The sequence below is a fragment of the Carettochelys insculpta genome, chromosome 1, assembly GCF_033958435.1.
Source record: "Carettochelys insculpta isolate YL-2023 chromosome 1, ASM3395843v1, whole genome shotgun sequence".
NCBI classification, from domain to species: Eukaryota; Metazoa; Chordata; order Testudines; family Carettochelyidae; genus Carettochelys; species Carettochelys insculpta.
The window spans coordinates 145822299-145838379 of record NC_134137.1 but is presented as its reverse complement, the minus strand read 5'-3'; the positions used below and the strand labels follow the sequence as shown (position 1 = coordinate 145838379).

The window sequence follows — 16081 nt, the reverse complement described above, 5'->3', positions numbered from 1 at the left end:
TAATGCTACCAAACACCACCTAAAGGGCGAAGCGCTACAACTTAATTTATTAATGAAGCTGTTTTAAGTAGGCCTATTGGTGACTTTAAAAAGTATCAATGGCACTTGGACCATACATAGAGGTCAAGTGACTCAGTGTAGTTTGTAAAATGGGTTTTTCAAAAGGGTTATTTTCAATCTATAATTTTGCATGCTGTTTTCTATTAGAAGGCACAAAATCCAGACATATTTAATACTGTTTTAATAGCAGGCTGTATCCTATAAATAAAGTGGACTTTTGATGACTCTTGCACTGATCTCTACTGCTTACAGTGCCAGGCTTGTCAGGTTGCAAGAATCTGGTGATCGGAAAGGGACACAGCTATACTGTGTCACTTTTTTAAAAAAAGGAAGAAGTAGGGTGCGGTTTTCAAAAGTGCCGAAATAATTTAGAGCAACGAAGGGTCCTGTGGCACCTTATAGACTAACAGAAAAGTTTAGAGCATGAGCTTTCGTGAGTTAACTCACTTCTTCAGATGCTGGTCACGAAAGCTCATGCTCTAAACTTTTCTGTTAGTCTATAAGGTGCCACAGGACCCTTCGTTGCTCTACAGATCCAGACTAAAACGGCTACCCCTCTGATACTTGAAATAATTTAGGGCATTATATTCCTTTGGCCTTTGAAAATCCCAGCCAAATAAACAAAATAAATAAATGAAAAGCCTTGCCAAAACTAATTTAGAGGACTTAGTGCATAGAGTAGTCTGTTCTCCCCAGTTTGAGTCTCACTAAGTACTGAAAATTAAATTTCAACTCTGAGTTTTACTTTCTGCCTCCCCACCCCCACCCTCACTCTCACAGGTTCTGCAACAGTGTTACCCCTAGTGTTATCATCCTAACTAGCAAGGGCGTATTGCACCCCACCCACAAACTTTGTCTCCGTTAGGCTTTGAAATTAAATAACTATTCAGTGTATTATATTGTGTCTGTATCACTGGCTCTGTCCACACTAGCCCCAAACTTCAAAATGGCCATTTAAATGGCCATTTCAAAGCTTACTAATGAAGCACTGAAATGCATATTCAGCGCTTCATTAGCATGCGGGCGGCTGCGGCACTTCGAAATTGACACGGCTCGCCACCGCGTGGCTCATCCAGACGGGGCTCCTTTTCGAAAGGACCCCGCCTACTTCGAAGTCCCCTTATTCCCATGAGCAGATAGGAGTAAGGGGACTTTGAAGTAGGCAGGGTCCTTTCGAAAAGGAGCCCAGTCGGGGCGAGCCACATCAATTTCGAAGCGCCGTGGCTGCCTGCATGCTAATGAAGCGCTGAATATGCATTTCAGCTCTTCATTAGTAAACTTTGAAATGGCCATTTGCGTGGCCATTTCGAAGTTTGGGGCTAGTGTAGACATGGCCACTGTCATTCATATCCATTCTGCTCCCAACCGCAGAAGTTGAAAAATCATGAGGCGATGCCCCAAAAACTTAGTTTTAAAAATTGCTAGATTTTTGTTTTGGGGTGTGTGCTTAATTTGCTTTTGGGTTTCAGGTTACTTAAAAGATAAAGATTTATTAATTTAAAATATTTTAGCAAAGTTTATCAACTGAATCAGAGTATTTGCTACTCAGAGGTGCCTCAGGACAGAGGAAACATACAGGCTGTGTCTACACTACCTCTCTACTTTGAAGGGAGGATGGTAAGTAGGGTGCTGGGAGTTTATTAGTGAAGTACTGCAGTGCATACGCAGCACTTCATTAAGCACATTTCCCCCCCCACGTGGCAACTTTGAAGTGTTTAACTTTTGCCGGCTCGCATCTAGCTGTGGCTCACCAGCTGGTACTTCAAAGTGCCCCAGGGTACTTCGAAGTATCGACACATTAGCTGCGGCTAGACGCAAGCCAGCACATTGAAGATTAACCCTTTGAAGTTGCTGCAGGGAGGAACTTGCTTAATGAGGTGCTGCGTATACACCACAGCACTACATTAATAAACTCCCAACATCCTACTTACCATCCTCCCTTCGAAGAGGGAGGTAATGTGGACAAGCCCACACTGGTGCATATCCACATTTTGAGTGTACAGAAGGTTTGGACTCAGTGGCTTCTGTTACAAATGATAGTGCTTTTTGCATATGATGCAGACAAATTCCATGCTAAAGCATCTTGTTAAGTAAATGACTAACCACTGATTCTGAGTTTAGTCCTGGAATCTAAAAATGGTTGTCAGTATTTGATCTACGGTAGTAGGTATTTTCCAGTAATTGATGATTTTCAAACTCAGGAATGCTTTGTTATGCAATGTATGCAGTTCCATAATTCAGTAAATTATTGTTTTATCTTGTAAAGTAAGCCATCTTACTTCATGTATATAATTCTCATAGATGCCAAAATGGCAGTGCAGCACTTCTTTAAATCAAATGACGTACACATTATTAATCTTTTTTGGAACAGTTGACTGAGGTATATTGAGAAACACTCAAATAAAAGTCTCTTTTCTTACAAAGACCTGCAAATATACCACTAAACAGTTTTCATAAATTTTTTAGCATATATTCTGAATGCAAGTCATTGAAAAACATTTGAACTGATCACATATATTAAGTAGACTTGGAATCGCTTCTTCTGTACGCATGTGTTGCTTCCACTCTTGTATTTTCACACACAAGGGTTGACATTGTATAGGGCTCACAAATAATGCTTTTTTTTTGGCAATGAGTGACTGAGGCTATGTCTACACTTACAAAAAAACTTTGAAATTGCCATGCTAATGGCCAAATCGAAGAATACTAATGAGGCACTGAAATGACTATTCAGCACCTCATTAGCATGCTGGCAGCCGCAGCACTTCGAAAGTGCTGCGTTTCGCTCACCTACGTCTTGTCTACATGGGGGGTCCTTTTCAAAAGGACCCTGCAAACATCGAAATCCCCTTATTCCTATCAGCTTATTTTGATGTTTGCAGGGTCCTTTCAAAAAGGACCCCCATGTAGACCAGCTGCGGGCGAGCAAAACATGGCACTTGCTAAGTGCCATGGCCGGAGGCATGCTAATGAAGTGCTGAATATTCATTTCAATGCCTCATTACTATTCTTTGATTTGGCCATTAGCATGGCCATTTAGAAGTTTTTTGTAAGTGTAGACACAGACAATGTAATAATTGTGAGAACCATTAAGTTACGGCTACAACGCAATGTTATTCCAAAATAACAGCAGTTATTTCAAAATAAGTTTGCTGTCGTCTACACTCTGCACATGCTATTTTGAAATCAACTCGAAATAGCAGCTGTCTTATGACAAAATCTGTAAACCTCATTGTGGGAGGAATAGGGCCTATTTTGAAATAGTTACTTTGAAATAGTTGATGTTACAGGCTGTGTCTATACTTGCATTCCTCTTTTGAAAAAGGCATGCAAATGACGGAAATTGAAAATGCAAATGAGGCGCATTTGAACTTCACATCCCATGAGGCATGGAAGAGCCATTTTGAATCAAAATACATTTGGTTTTCAGCCCAACACTGTTTGTTCAACAAAGTACCATTTTTTTCATGGAAAACAGGCACTTTTCACACACTTTTTAGTTGCAAATCTGGTTTCCCATTTTAAAACAACTCTGATGGACTTTGTTAGGCCAGCACTGCTCAAAAGCTGTTCTTTGTTTCTCCTGGGGCCACTAGAGAATGGTTTGACCCTTTGCATAACTGAGAGCAACCAGAGGAATTCTCAGCTTCTTCTGTATGGCAACTTTTAAACTATTTAACTTCCCTACAGTGGGGTCTGGACCGATTCTTGGACTTTTTGCACAGTTCAAAATTAGTGCAAAGTTACATAGTGCATATTCAAAAAATGAAGATTTAAATTTTTAGAACTTTGAAGAGACTGGTTTAGTCATTTTAAAGTGATATTCCTTACTGAGGTCTAGCCACATAATTAGTTTCAACTTTTAAAGACAGATAATTTTGAGTTTGAGAGTGAAAGAACTATATCTAAATAATGGGGAACTGTATTTTCTCTTTTGTTCACAGAACTCATAGCTAGCTGCTTGGATTTTGCTCAAACTTTAGAGCTAGTTTGTGCTGGTAAAATTTTACTCTCAAATAGAAAAAAAATTCAGAAACCTAGGAGACACTTGTTTAAAAAGCAGTTTGTAGTGGAAGAACACTTCTTAAATATCATGATATCTAAAACAAGCAATGTAATTTTGATGGGCTGAATCACAGAGGTCTTCTGGAGACTGTCACCTAATGGGCAGATCATGCCACTGTGCCTGCCTACTTCCCCTAGGGGGCACTCCACCACCATGTCCTGCTGAGCCACAAACTCTGGTCTTCTTCAGTAGAGGCATATATTTGGGGTGACAGCCAACAGCAGAGCAACACAGGCACTTAGAGCATCTCAGCTCTGGGAAGGTTCAGTTACAGAGACTTCACACAGCACCCAAGTGCAACAGCACCCATGGGGGCAAACCCCCAAATAAATCCATGTCACTTTGCACATAATTTATACAGAGTGAGCTCCTAAGTTATTTCACCCCTTTATCAATGAAAGAGAGAGATGTACAGCTGCTTTCTACCCCTCATCCCTACAACAATTATTTGCATTGGTTTTAATAATAAACAAAAGTGATTTTTATTAAGTATAAGAGATAGGATTTAAGTGCTTGTATGTGATAACAGATAGATCAAAGTAAGTTACTAAGCAAAATAAAACAAAACCCTCCAGCTAAGCTTAATACTCTGATTCTTAGGAAACTTTTTTATCATCTTCCTTAAAAGTTAGGCAGCCTCCAAGTTTGGGCCCAGTCCTTCCCTCTGTTCAGTCTTTGGTATTTCTAATAGTCATCTTAGTAGTAAGGGGTGTCATGGTGTCTGCCTGCTGCCAACCTCCCCACTGTTGAATACGTTTCCTTTCATTACATTTTTCCAAGATGGGAATCCTTTGTGAGCAGCTTGAACCCTTTTACACCCCCATGGAAAAGTACTACCTTCAAAATGGGCTCCAGCATCAGGTGACCTGTCCACATGTCTTAGCAACACCAAACGTAGTCCATTTTACAGGAAACACAAAATTATTCACGGATCATTGTCTTGAATCACAGAGCCATTAAGTTCCTTACATCCCACTAATGGCTTTCACTAGCACACATAGATCAGTAAGTGGGTTTAAATTTCATATTTCTAACTTCAAATACAGGAATGATACATGTACACAGATATAATATGCATATTCAGGGGATTACAATCTATTCAATGATAGATTACGTGCCCCAATGTGCATAAAATATATTTGAGGTAGGCATATTCATAGTTCAAAAATCATTTTTATGAAAATATGGGGATGAGGGGTGTGAAAATATGGGGGTGTAACATCACAGCAATGATAAACTTAGACAAAACTACGTTCTCCCAAAATACCTCAACATGTAGACTTTTAGCTGTTGAATGTAATGGAATCTTTATTTAAGGCTAAAAGTATTAATATATTGGAATGAATGAGTGATTGAGAAGGACTTCTTTGCTTTGCTGTCAAGATAGATTTCCAACTACCAGTAACTGGATTACAGTCCAAGGTAACGACACTAGCTTTCATAATTAATCACTTCACTAAGGATTGCTGAACTGAATGATACACTGCAAGTCTGTTTTATCTTTCTGCCGCCAGCATAGAAAAATTGATAGCATAAAAGTCTTGTATATTTGTTGGGCTCTATATGTAGAGACACCGCAATACAGGCCATAGAGATGATAGTTCCACTATATATGATCTTAGCTGAAATATTGTGTCCAGTTTTGGATACTTAAATAGCAGAATTGTAGGAATTGGAGAAGAAAACTAACAAGAAAAGACTAATTAGATGGAGAAGGCTTTTTAAGAAAGATTTAAAAACCTAAGTAACTTAACTAAATGATGGCAAGCAGCAGATGTGATTGATGACTGCCATAATCTGAAGGAGTGAGATAAATCCTTTACTGAAAATTTCCCTGATTTTGTCTGAGTTTGAGGTTTAATCAGTTTTTTAGGACATTCTTCTGAAAGGTTGTTGTTCAACTTTGACTGCAGCTGAGTTAAGCTGTTGCTTGACTAATTCATGTATGCACATACAACTCTCTTTTCTGAATGCTCTTGAAACAGTTCAACTGTGTTTCAAAGTTTTATTTAACTAGAGATGTAGCAAAGTCTTCTTTGAACCAAATTGTAGGACCAAATTGGGAGCTTCCTACAAGCCATTAAAGTCAATGAACTTCAACAGGCTTTGGACCATGTTCCTGGAGGGAAGGACCTATTTTTAGCTCTTATGTTTCTCTGCGTGAATTAGTGACCATAGTGTGCAGCATGGTGAAACCCATGCAGTCCTATCTGTCGGTTTAGATTGTTGCAGTAGAGTAAACAGTAAAATTGAAAGGTAATTTCTGATAAAGTAGTCTGTAGCATAAAGCACATGTCAGTTATGAAAACATTGACCTAGATTGGGTCTTCAGGAGGCCCCTGAAGGAGGAAAGGAAATATTTTTCTTTGCTATGTTTGGGGAAGATGTTCTCCCAGACAGAGGCATGTGGAAGGATGCAGGAAGTCGCTTGTGGCAGAAGTGGACAATAACGTGATTGAGGCTGGCATTAATAGTTGAGCATCCTGCTAAGGTAGTTAGTTCCTTAACTATTTTTCAAGCAGCCTCCTCTCTGACCCTAAGTCAAATGTTATACTGATATCCTTCAAACAAACTCAATACCTAAGATACACAGTCATTAAAAGCCAAAGATGTAAAGGACACTGGCATCACCTTGAGGTATTTTCAGAACATTTCACTTTCAATAAATCGATATTTTCTTACAGAAAATTATTCCATTGGAAGATCTTGAGGTAGCTATAATGTAGTGATTTACATGCTCCATCCGAGGTTTCATTATCCCCACTGTTGTGCTATCTTTACAGTATCTGAATTGTCAGATTGCCTTTCTGAGACAGCAAGGCCATTTTACAGAAAAAAAAGACATTTTCAGTGTCACTGCTGGTTTGATGTTATATATTCTGTGCACATAAAGTGATTTCAAATTTTCTAGTGTTCTCAAGGCAGTGTGGGAGGACAGGGCATATGGGTGTGTTTCTATCCTTTTCAAATATTTCACTTTAGCTTTAGAGTATACTGGGTTTTCAATTTTAAAATGTCATTTTAACCTTCGGTTTTATTTTAATCTCCTTTCCCTCAAACTGCTGATGTACATTAACTCTTTAATGGTGTGGCTTTGTCTGGGATGGGCACTGAATTAGATTAGAAACCATAAAAACAACCTTTTATTTCAGTACCAGTGAAACTGATGATGATATAGAATCAATCAATCCCTGTGGACTGGAATTTTTGTCTTGGGAGATCTGTTTTATGAGATAAAGTTGCTATTAGCTAAGAAACAAATATGTCATTTAAAATGGCATTTTGGTATGTTGCTCTGTGGAATAGAACTGCAATCAACATAGCTGTTGATTCAAAGTTTGTTTCTACTTAGACTTCCAACTCCTCCCACCCCAATTTTATAAATGGCAATATAGTACTCATAGACTGCATACAGTGCTTTATTTAGAAAGCAAAATCTTTATCAAGGATTCCCACCCAGGAAACTCTAAAATATTTAGCCTGTGTTGGTTTTGTTTAAAAGATGTTTGGGGTGTAAGCTTTTGCTCGTCAGGGCAGAGGAGGTTTAGAAACATTTCTTAAAAAGAAATAAAAATCTTGAAAGGTCAAAGAAAGCATCAAATGCTCTTTAGCATGCTCAAAGTGATTTTACCAGATGCTTCCAACATTCTTTGGTCTATTCCTAATAAGGAAGGCTTGCACGGTTACAGTCCAGCTATGAGTTTGTACAGCCATGTGGAAGAAGTTGTTTTTTTTAAAAAAATGGGATAGGGAGAGGAGGGAGACATACCCCCTTTTAACCACTCATTGTACTTCTTCAAAACAATCCCATTGAAGTAAGAAGCAGGGAATCCAGTTGCAATTTGCGTGCTTCTTTCCCTCTGTCACTCACTCTCTCATACACACTCACTTCATGCCATAGTTTACTGAACTTGCTGAGCTTACTTTGAAACAGATGAAAAAATCATTTTATTTTACTTTGTTTTTGGTTTCTCAAGATTAATGATAGTAGAAGTCTCTGGCAACAAAAGGTATTGTGGGAGTCATAGCTGTTCCAGCTGGGCTATTTCTCAGACACTCGATACATAGTTTCAGGAAAACTGCTTTTTTTTTTTTTAACAAAAATTCTAAATCTGCCTCAAGTGCTTGTTCCAAGTTTGGTTTGATCAAATTAGAAAAGACATCGGAGACGCAGCAGAATCTAGTTAATGGGTAAGCAAACAAAATGTGTATATTTGTAGTGTGCTCGAGGTAACAGTAATGGAGTCGTTGCGATAACTCTAATTTATTGCATTTTAATTTTTTTTCTGTAGCTGAATTTTAAGAAAACAAACACTTCTTGCTTAGTAAGAAAAAATTGGCACTCATTCTGTGCTTACTCCTTAGCAGGCTCTGAAATCTATTCTATCAGCAAGCTAAAGGCTCTCAAAGACCTTTTATTTTTGAGACTAGTTTCACTATTTTATGCTTTCATAGCTAGCCTGAGAAGAGCTATGTTTCAGGTTTGTTTACATGGCTTAATCAGATGCTGAGCTGCTTTAAAATCTGTGTAAGTTTATCATATTTCTAAGTGTGCGTGAAGGCTCTGTAACCCCAAAATACACAATAATTACTGCATAGATTCAGTTTTGCAAATACCATCCTGTAAGCCTTGTGTTTCATAGACTAGCTAAACTGCCTTCTTGTCTCTCTAAATTCCAGTTACTGTAGCTGCAATGATTTGTAGTGTATAATAAGATCTGTTCATCTGCTGGCTCAGTCCTGGAGTAGCTTGTAACTCTAGCAATTGTTTCTGTTTTTCATAACAGTGGGAACTTATGGGCTGACTTTCCCTCTCCATGTCCAAAATAAATGAGCTGCTTAAAGCAGAGAAGGAAATTGCACCTGAGGTACTAGGCACTGGATTTGTGGGGTACCTGAAAATTAGAGGGAAATTTACAAAAGATTCTTCTCTTCGTGCTTGTTGCTGATGCATAATGTTTTCATTTTCACTTATTTATAGTTTTCCATGTTGTTTTTAACGGAACTATAGCCTGTTTAGTGAAAAGAGAACCAAAGGACACTCTATCAACTTTAGTGTCAGAGCAAATATTTATACAGTGAGTCATCAATCTAATTTTCAAAAGAAGCGGGCATCACCATGTGCTTATGTATTTTTTAAAGCGAAGACATCTTTAGAATGGAAGACTCTCAACTGATGCTTGACATAATTGCCAGTGAGCAGATACAATTTTTTAAACGTGTTTTTGCCAAGTAGCATGGAAGTAGTGGCCTTTTATATAGGCTCCCCAAATGCAGGAGAAATCAGTCCAAAAGGAGTCAGCACCAATCCAATGTGTAAACAAGAACAAACAGATAAAATGGGAGCACTTGTGAGTACCTGTCAGCCATTACATGATATTCTGTAAATTTGAGCTAGTGGTCACTGTCATGATTTTAAATATGAGTTCTATGTTGTGATTGCACTGTTCAGGGAAACATGGAGATACACGTCTTATAGAACTAGAAGGGACTTTCAGCAGTCATTGAGTCCAGTCCCCTGCACTCACAGCAGGACCTATCACCATCCCTGACCGATTTCTTTCTTGTTTTTTGTCTTAATTTATCTGCCACCTAAATGGTCCCCTCAGTGATTGAGTTTAGACCCTGGGTTTAGTAGGCCAATGCTCCAAACACTGAGCTGTCCCTCCCCGATGGATATGACAGTACTAAATATTGGAACACTTTGGGTCCTTGTCAAAAGTTTGCAGTTCACTAATCAAGAGTGTTACGATGGTTCTGAGTTGTTATCTAAGAGCCTCCTATTTCACAGATCCACATGCAGAACAAGGCAAGCTGGAGTGGGATAAGAGAAAGTGAGAGCACAGGGCAGTACAGGTGTGAGAACTGTGAAACAAATATGGAGGGGGTGCCGTGATTACGTAGCCTGAGTTAAAAAATTCTTCATTCTTCCAAGAGAGGTTTATTCAGTTTTCAAATGCTATGAAGTATGCTTGCTCCTGGTTCTAAATGTCCATACTGTACATCCGTTATAAAGTAATTGCAACGTGACTGGATAAAACCACAAATTCACATGGATGCAAAGAAAACTCCCCTTACGATAAAAGCCTCAGCATGGGTGGTGGTGAACCCTAACTTTAGGAAAGCAAGCCCACAGGCCCTGGCCCTGTCATCCAAGACCCTGTTCCCCCCACCCCCGCAAGGGGGAACTCCAAAATCTCCTCTCTTCCCCTGCACCAAAGGAGACCTGGTCTGCCCTCCACAACCATAGAAGGCCTTTGATGAAACCAGACAATTACTTTTTACTAGATCTTCAGTTTATAAACTACTTCTGTATTGTAGTTCAAGTTTCAGTTATAACTCACCTTTTTCCATTAGCCACACTTATTTTAAAATATGTGCTGGTAAGTAACAAAGATGCCTTCTTCCTTCCTGATCCAGAGGAATCATGTTATTGACCAGATTTCTCCAGGACTGTGACTGTGTTTATTTATAAGAATTTATTATTAAAGTGGCATGGCCCAGATTGTTTAGGTCTCACATTTTTATAGCTGAAATTAATCCGATCAGGCGAAGGGAAGATAAACAAACCTCTCCTTATTCTGCCTTTACTTGAGTTTGGTTTTTGTTTTATTGTGTTAAATCTTACCACATCACTAAAAAAGTGGCTCCAGTCTTGCCACCAAGGCTATATCTACACGACACAAACCACAAAGGCTATGTCTATGCTACAGAGATCTTGCGAAAGAAGCTCTTCCAGAAGATGTCTTCTGAAAGAACTTCTTTCAAAAGAGTGTGTCTACACAGGCCGTGGCTACACGAGCCCCCTCCTTTTGGGAAGGGCATGGTAGTTAGCCACTTTGGCAGATGCTAATAATGCGCTACCATGAATATACAGAACCTCATAAGCATAATGACGCTGGTGCACATTTCAAAAGTGCTGTTTTCGAAACGCATGCCACCTGTGTAGACAGGGGCTTTTTGAAAGGAACCCCTGGGCTTCAAAAGCCCCTTCTTCCCAAAACCAGAGGGGAATAAGGGGCTTTTGAAATCAGAGGGTCCTTTTGAAAGGCCCCTGGCTACATGGGCAATGTGCGTTTAGAAAACAACATTTTCAAAACATGTGCGGCTGCTGTTATGCTAATGAGGCACTGCATATTCACGGCAGAGCACCATTAGCATCTGCCAAAGTGCCTCATTACCATTCCCCTTCCAAATGGAGGGGGTAGTGTAGCTAGTAGTAGGTAGTCTGTCGTGTCCGACGATGATGTCTTGAACTTGCACAGGCTTATCAGTTGTGGACTCACATGTGGCTGAGGAGTCCAAGCTTTGAACGGCATGGGTGTTCACAGTGGGGGCAAGGGGATTGTCCTGGCTCTGTTGATGCGGCTGCCGCTGTTGCTTTTGTCCTCTCACGACCATCAATGAGGCATACGTGTTGCTGCTCTTCAAAGTTGTCATACGTGTGTCGTACGAGAGCGTGCCAACCTGTTCGGTCTTTTGCATGCTGCTCTAGCTGATCTGGTTTTAAACCAGCATGAGCAATGTTGGCCTTCATGCAGTCTTTATACCTCTTGTGAGGCCTACCTTGATTCCTTTTGCCCTGGGAGAGTTCACTGTAGAGCAGTTTCTTAGGGATTCTTGACTCCTCCATTCATATGACATGTCCTATCCACCGAAGCTGGGTTTTCAGAATCGTGGCTTCAATGCTCATGGTTCCTGCTCTGTCCAGGACTTCCAGGTTCGTAACTCTGTCCTGCCATCGAATGTGCAGTATTGACCTCAGGCTGCGTGTGTGGAAGCACTCCAGCAGTTTTATGTGTCTTCTGTATAAGGTCCAGGTTTCACAGCCGTACAAGAGACTGGTCAGGGCTACAGCCTTGTACACTTTCAGTTTAGTGGACTGTCGGATATTGTGCTGATTCAACACTCGCGCTCTCAGACGTCCTAGTGCCCGGCTGGCCTGGCAGATTCTGGCATTGATTTCTTTGTCAAGGGAGCCATCATTGGCTATCGCACTGCCAAGGTACTTGAACTCCTCTACTGTTTTTAACTCTGTTCCTTCAATAAAGATTGAAGTGGAGAGAGCAGCAGATCCTGAAGCAGATAGAAACAGTACCTCGGTGTTTCCTAGGCTGATGGTCAAACCGAAGAGGTGAGTGGCATCAGCAAACTTGTTGATAATGACCTGGAGATCAGATTCCTTGTGTGCCATAAGTGCACACAAGGCATGGCACGCAAATGTAGCTACATTCACACAAAAAAGCCGATCAAAAGAGTGATCTGCTCTTTTGGAAGAGAGCATCCACAGAACTCCAGCTCTTTTGAAAGAACAGGCCAGGGATCAAAAAATCAGGTCCCATGAGGACTGCTCTTTTGAGAAAAAGAGCCTGTGAAACATCCATATACTTTTTCTTTCGAAAGAATCTTTCAAAATGGGGAACTCTGCCTGAAACGGGAAAGGAAGAGCAATTTCGAAAGGAGTGTTGCATTTTTTAGATTTGCTTGCAAAAGAATACTTTTTGTATGTGGACACTCTGCTGGATCTTTCGAAAGAGCCCACTTTTTCAAAAAAAATATTTTGAAAGAACTGGCTAGTGTAGACACAGCTGAAATGTGTACATCTTCTGCTCTCTGTGCAGGCCAAAATAACCAACAAACACTGTCTCCAGAGCTGAGGTCATGTTGTCCATGTTCAAAGATATTCAAGCAAATTTATTATGTCAGTATTTCTCATATGGTGAACCAGTGCAATTGCCCTCAGGCAGGCAGCAACCGGGGACATCTGAAGCTTAGCGTAGGCATCTGTACAGCTTGTGCTAAAGGTCAGCTTCATCACAGCTTAGGCTGTAGGTGATACATTCTTTCTCTGTGAAGTGATCTAGGTAACACTACATGGGACAGTTATCCACACACCTACACCAGGATGTGTAGGGATTGAAGAGTTCACATTACTAACATTTTAAAATGGAAGCCTCACACTTTTTACATGTAACAACGAATGTCATTAAAAAGTCAACATTTGACAACACTTTCTAAACAGGGGTCTCTAAGGCCATGTCTATGGTCGTATAGCTGTGTTGCTGTAAGATCACTCATGCAGTCATGCAATGCCAGTGGAAGAGATCTCCCATCAACATAGTATCACCTTCATGAGTTGCGGTAGCTATGTCAGTGGGAGAAGCCCTCTTGTTGATATAGTGCTTTCCACACTGGTGCTTCTGTCAGTGTAACATGCCACTTATGAAAAGTCTGAGAGAGATAGCCATGTTAGCCTGTATCTGTAAAAACAACGAGGAGGCCTGTGGCACCTTATAAATGAATGGATTGATTAGGGCATAAACTTGCATGGGTAAATCAATTGCATTCAATCATTGTAGTAATTTTCTTACTTTTATACCTGCCTCTGTATTTCCACTCCATTCCATCTGATAAAGTGGTTTCACCCACAAAAGCTCATGCCCTAATAAATCCATTACTCTCTAAGGTCTGACAGGACTCCTAATTATGTCATTCAGGGAGGCTGTGTCTACACTAGCAAGTTCTTTTGGAAAATCTGGCTCCTTTTTGAAAGAACACGCAGACCATTTACACACAAAATGCATTCTTTCAATCCAAAATTGAAAGAACGCATCTCTTCTTCTGGAAGATCTCTTCCACTCCACTCCTGGATGAGGAAGAGCGCCTTCTTTTGTAGGATTCTTTAAAAAAAAACAAAGCCAAAAAAAAATAGCCAAACAAACACATGCGTAGACTCTCGGCAGGCCATTTTTTCAAAAGAGCCTTCCTCATGATGCCAGATTTTTCTATCCTTGACCTGTTCTTTTGAAAGAGCAGGGTCTGTGTGGATGCTCTGTTGAAAGAGTGGATTGATCTTTCAATCCGCTTTTTTGTGTGTGGATGTGCTCTTTCGAAAGAAGTTTTTTTGGAAGAGATCTTCTGGAGGAACTTTTTTTGAAAAATCCCTGTAGTGTAGATATAGCTGGAGTGTTTTTTCATTCTCCTCTGTGGGTAATGTCAGAATTCCAGCATTCTACATATGTTGTCTAGTTATGCAGAACTTAGCCACATGTATCTTGTATTCATTTGATTCCATTTGGCAGTTCAGAGCCTTGCTAGCAAGAGAGGAAGACTGTGTGTGTGTGTGTGTGTGTGTGTGTTAAATTTGTCCCATTTAAACTAGTTAGTTTGAAAACTATTGACACCTAATTACAATAGTTTGTAAAGTGTGATCTTTTGCCAGAACTAATAGATTTCCCTAGCGGAATGTACAGAATATTATCTGTGTATTGTGTTTGGTGAAGTAATTATGTATTTCCATAGTGTCAGATAAATCAATATCAGCACAGAACTTCAAAATGAAATAATGTCATAAGAAAGGTATAGATTTCTAAGACTCTGATCATAATGTGAGACTGTACCAGGACATTTGTGACACAATGTTAAATTTTGTGAGTGAAATACAGACTCCGTTGACTTCTATGGAACTTTGCTATTGACTTCAAAGGGGTTAAGATTCACCCTGTGTGTTGAAGTCATTAGTAAAGTCATATTTTCATATTGAATAATAAGAGTCCCAATGCTTAGTGTATTAGTTTTTAGACTATTTACCAGGTATGTTTCTGGGATATATAATAGCCCGTAGTTTCCCACATTTAATTATTATAGTGCAGTCTTGGTATTCAGAAGGGTTTCCATCGTTCCTTCATCTCCTGCTGTGTAGGGGCCAACGTGGTACCCTGTGCAATTTAGAGCAGCCTCAGTGCTCCCAAGCTGCACTAGCTTGAAACAGTTCCCATTGTTTTGAGCATTCTTCCATGTCCCCAATGCAAGAGGAAACTAAGAGAGGGTGATATTAAAAGAATGACAGTTTTACAAATACACAGTCATGCCTGCCCACTTGGAGGATCCCAAAAGGAAATGTAATTAGTGAGGTGGAGGATTTGGTCCTTAATGAGTTTTTAGTGCTATAATGGACATTTATTGACATTTACTCCTCCCTTTTCTTAATCTTCATTCACTTCCTATTTATGTGTCATATTCTGTATATGGATTTTATGAGATAGGACTGAACTTTCACTGGAATTAATGGCACTCTTTATGTTGTTTTTTTCATTGGTGCGTACAAATGGCAACTGGAAAGTGAGGAAAAGAGGTATTAGATTTACAGACATGAAAGCTGATCCGGAGGGATATAAACTGTCAAAATCTAAAATTTCTATGGTTGAGAGGTCTGGAAACAACTATAGAAGGATTTGGAATAAATTGCCAACGTAAATATAAGGTTTATAAAATGGCAATTTATACTGGTATTTCCTGAAGCTTATAGAAGTAATTAAGCAAACAAAGTTAAAACTATGTAACAATATGTCTGTTATGTGGTATGTTTTCTACAGTGTAATTTTTATAATCTGTGAAAATATTCACTTTTGAGGCAAAGACACTTCTAAATATTACTAAGCATTGCTAGTTCAGGAGGAAAAACCAAACCAGCATCATTGTTTTTCAGTGTCTCAAGTGGGCTTGAACAAATGCATAATTAAAAGTATATCTAATAAGAACAGATATTGTTGTGTACCTGCGACGTAAACATTGCAGAGAGTAAAGCCATTCCTTATTACAACTGTGCTCTTATAAAATCATCATTACAATTTTACATAAAATTATTACTTAAAGTTTCTATTATGAATATCGGTCGTTTCCTGCACTCTGTGAACACCTCATAGTCCTTGTGGCTGCACCTCTTCCATAATTTACATCTGCAATCTGTCGATGAAGGTAATTAGTAACCCAAATCCTGATCCTAGATTCCCTGAAGAACTTGGCAGTGCATGTGTGGGGTGAACAAGAGTACAGGATCGCCAGAGTCCTGAAAATCTGCGGATATCCACTCTCTGTCTGTAAATATCAGTATCTGCAGATGCAGCTCTCAGCAGACTGTATTTGCAGATCGTGGATGGATGTTTATCCAAAGTT

At 39.6% G+C, this 16081-nt stretch overlaps 1 protein-coding gene across 3 annotated transcripts in view; it reads left to right on the top strand.

Moving 5' to 3' along the window:
* Positions 1–16081, top strand: part of ARHGAP6 (Rho GTPase activating protein 6) — a 479646-nt gene that overhangs the window by 358284 nt on the left and 105281 nt on the right. The window contains exon 1 of one of the 3 annotated variants that reach the window (XM_074992830.1): positions 8272–8317. The exons of the other annotated variants lie outside the window; for them this stretch is intronic. The gene's annotated coding sequence lies outside the window, so the exon portion shown is untranslated. Of the gene's footprint in view, positions 1–8271; positions 8318–16081 lie in introns of those variants that run through there. 3 annotated transcript variants of the gene reach the window in all.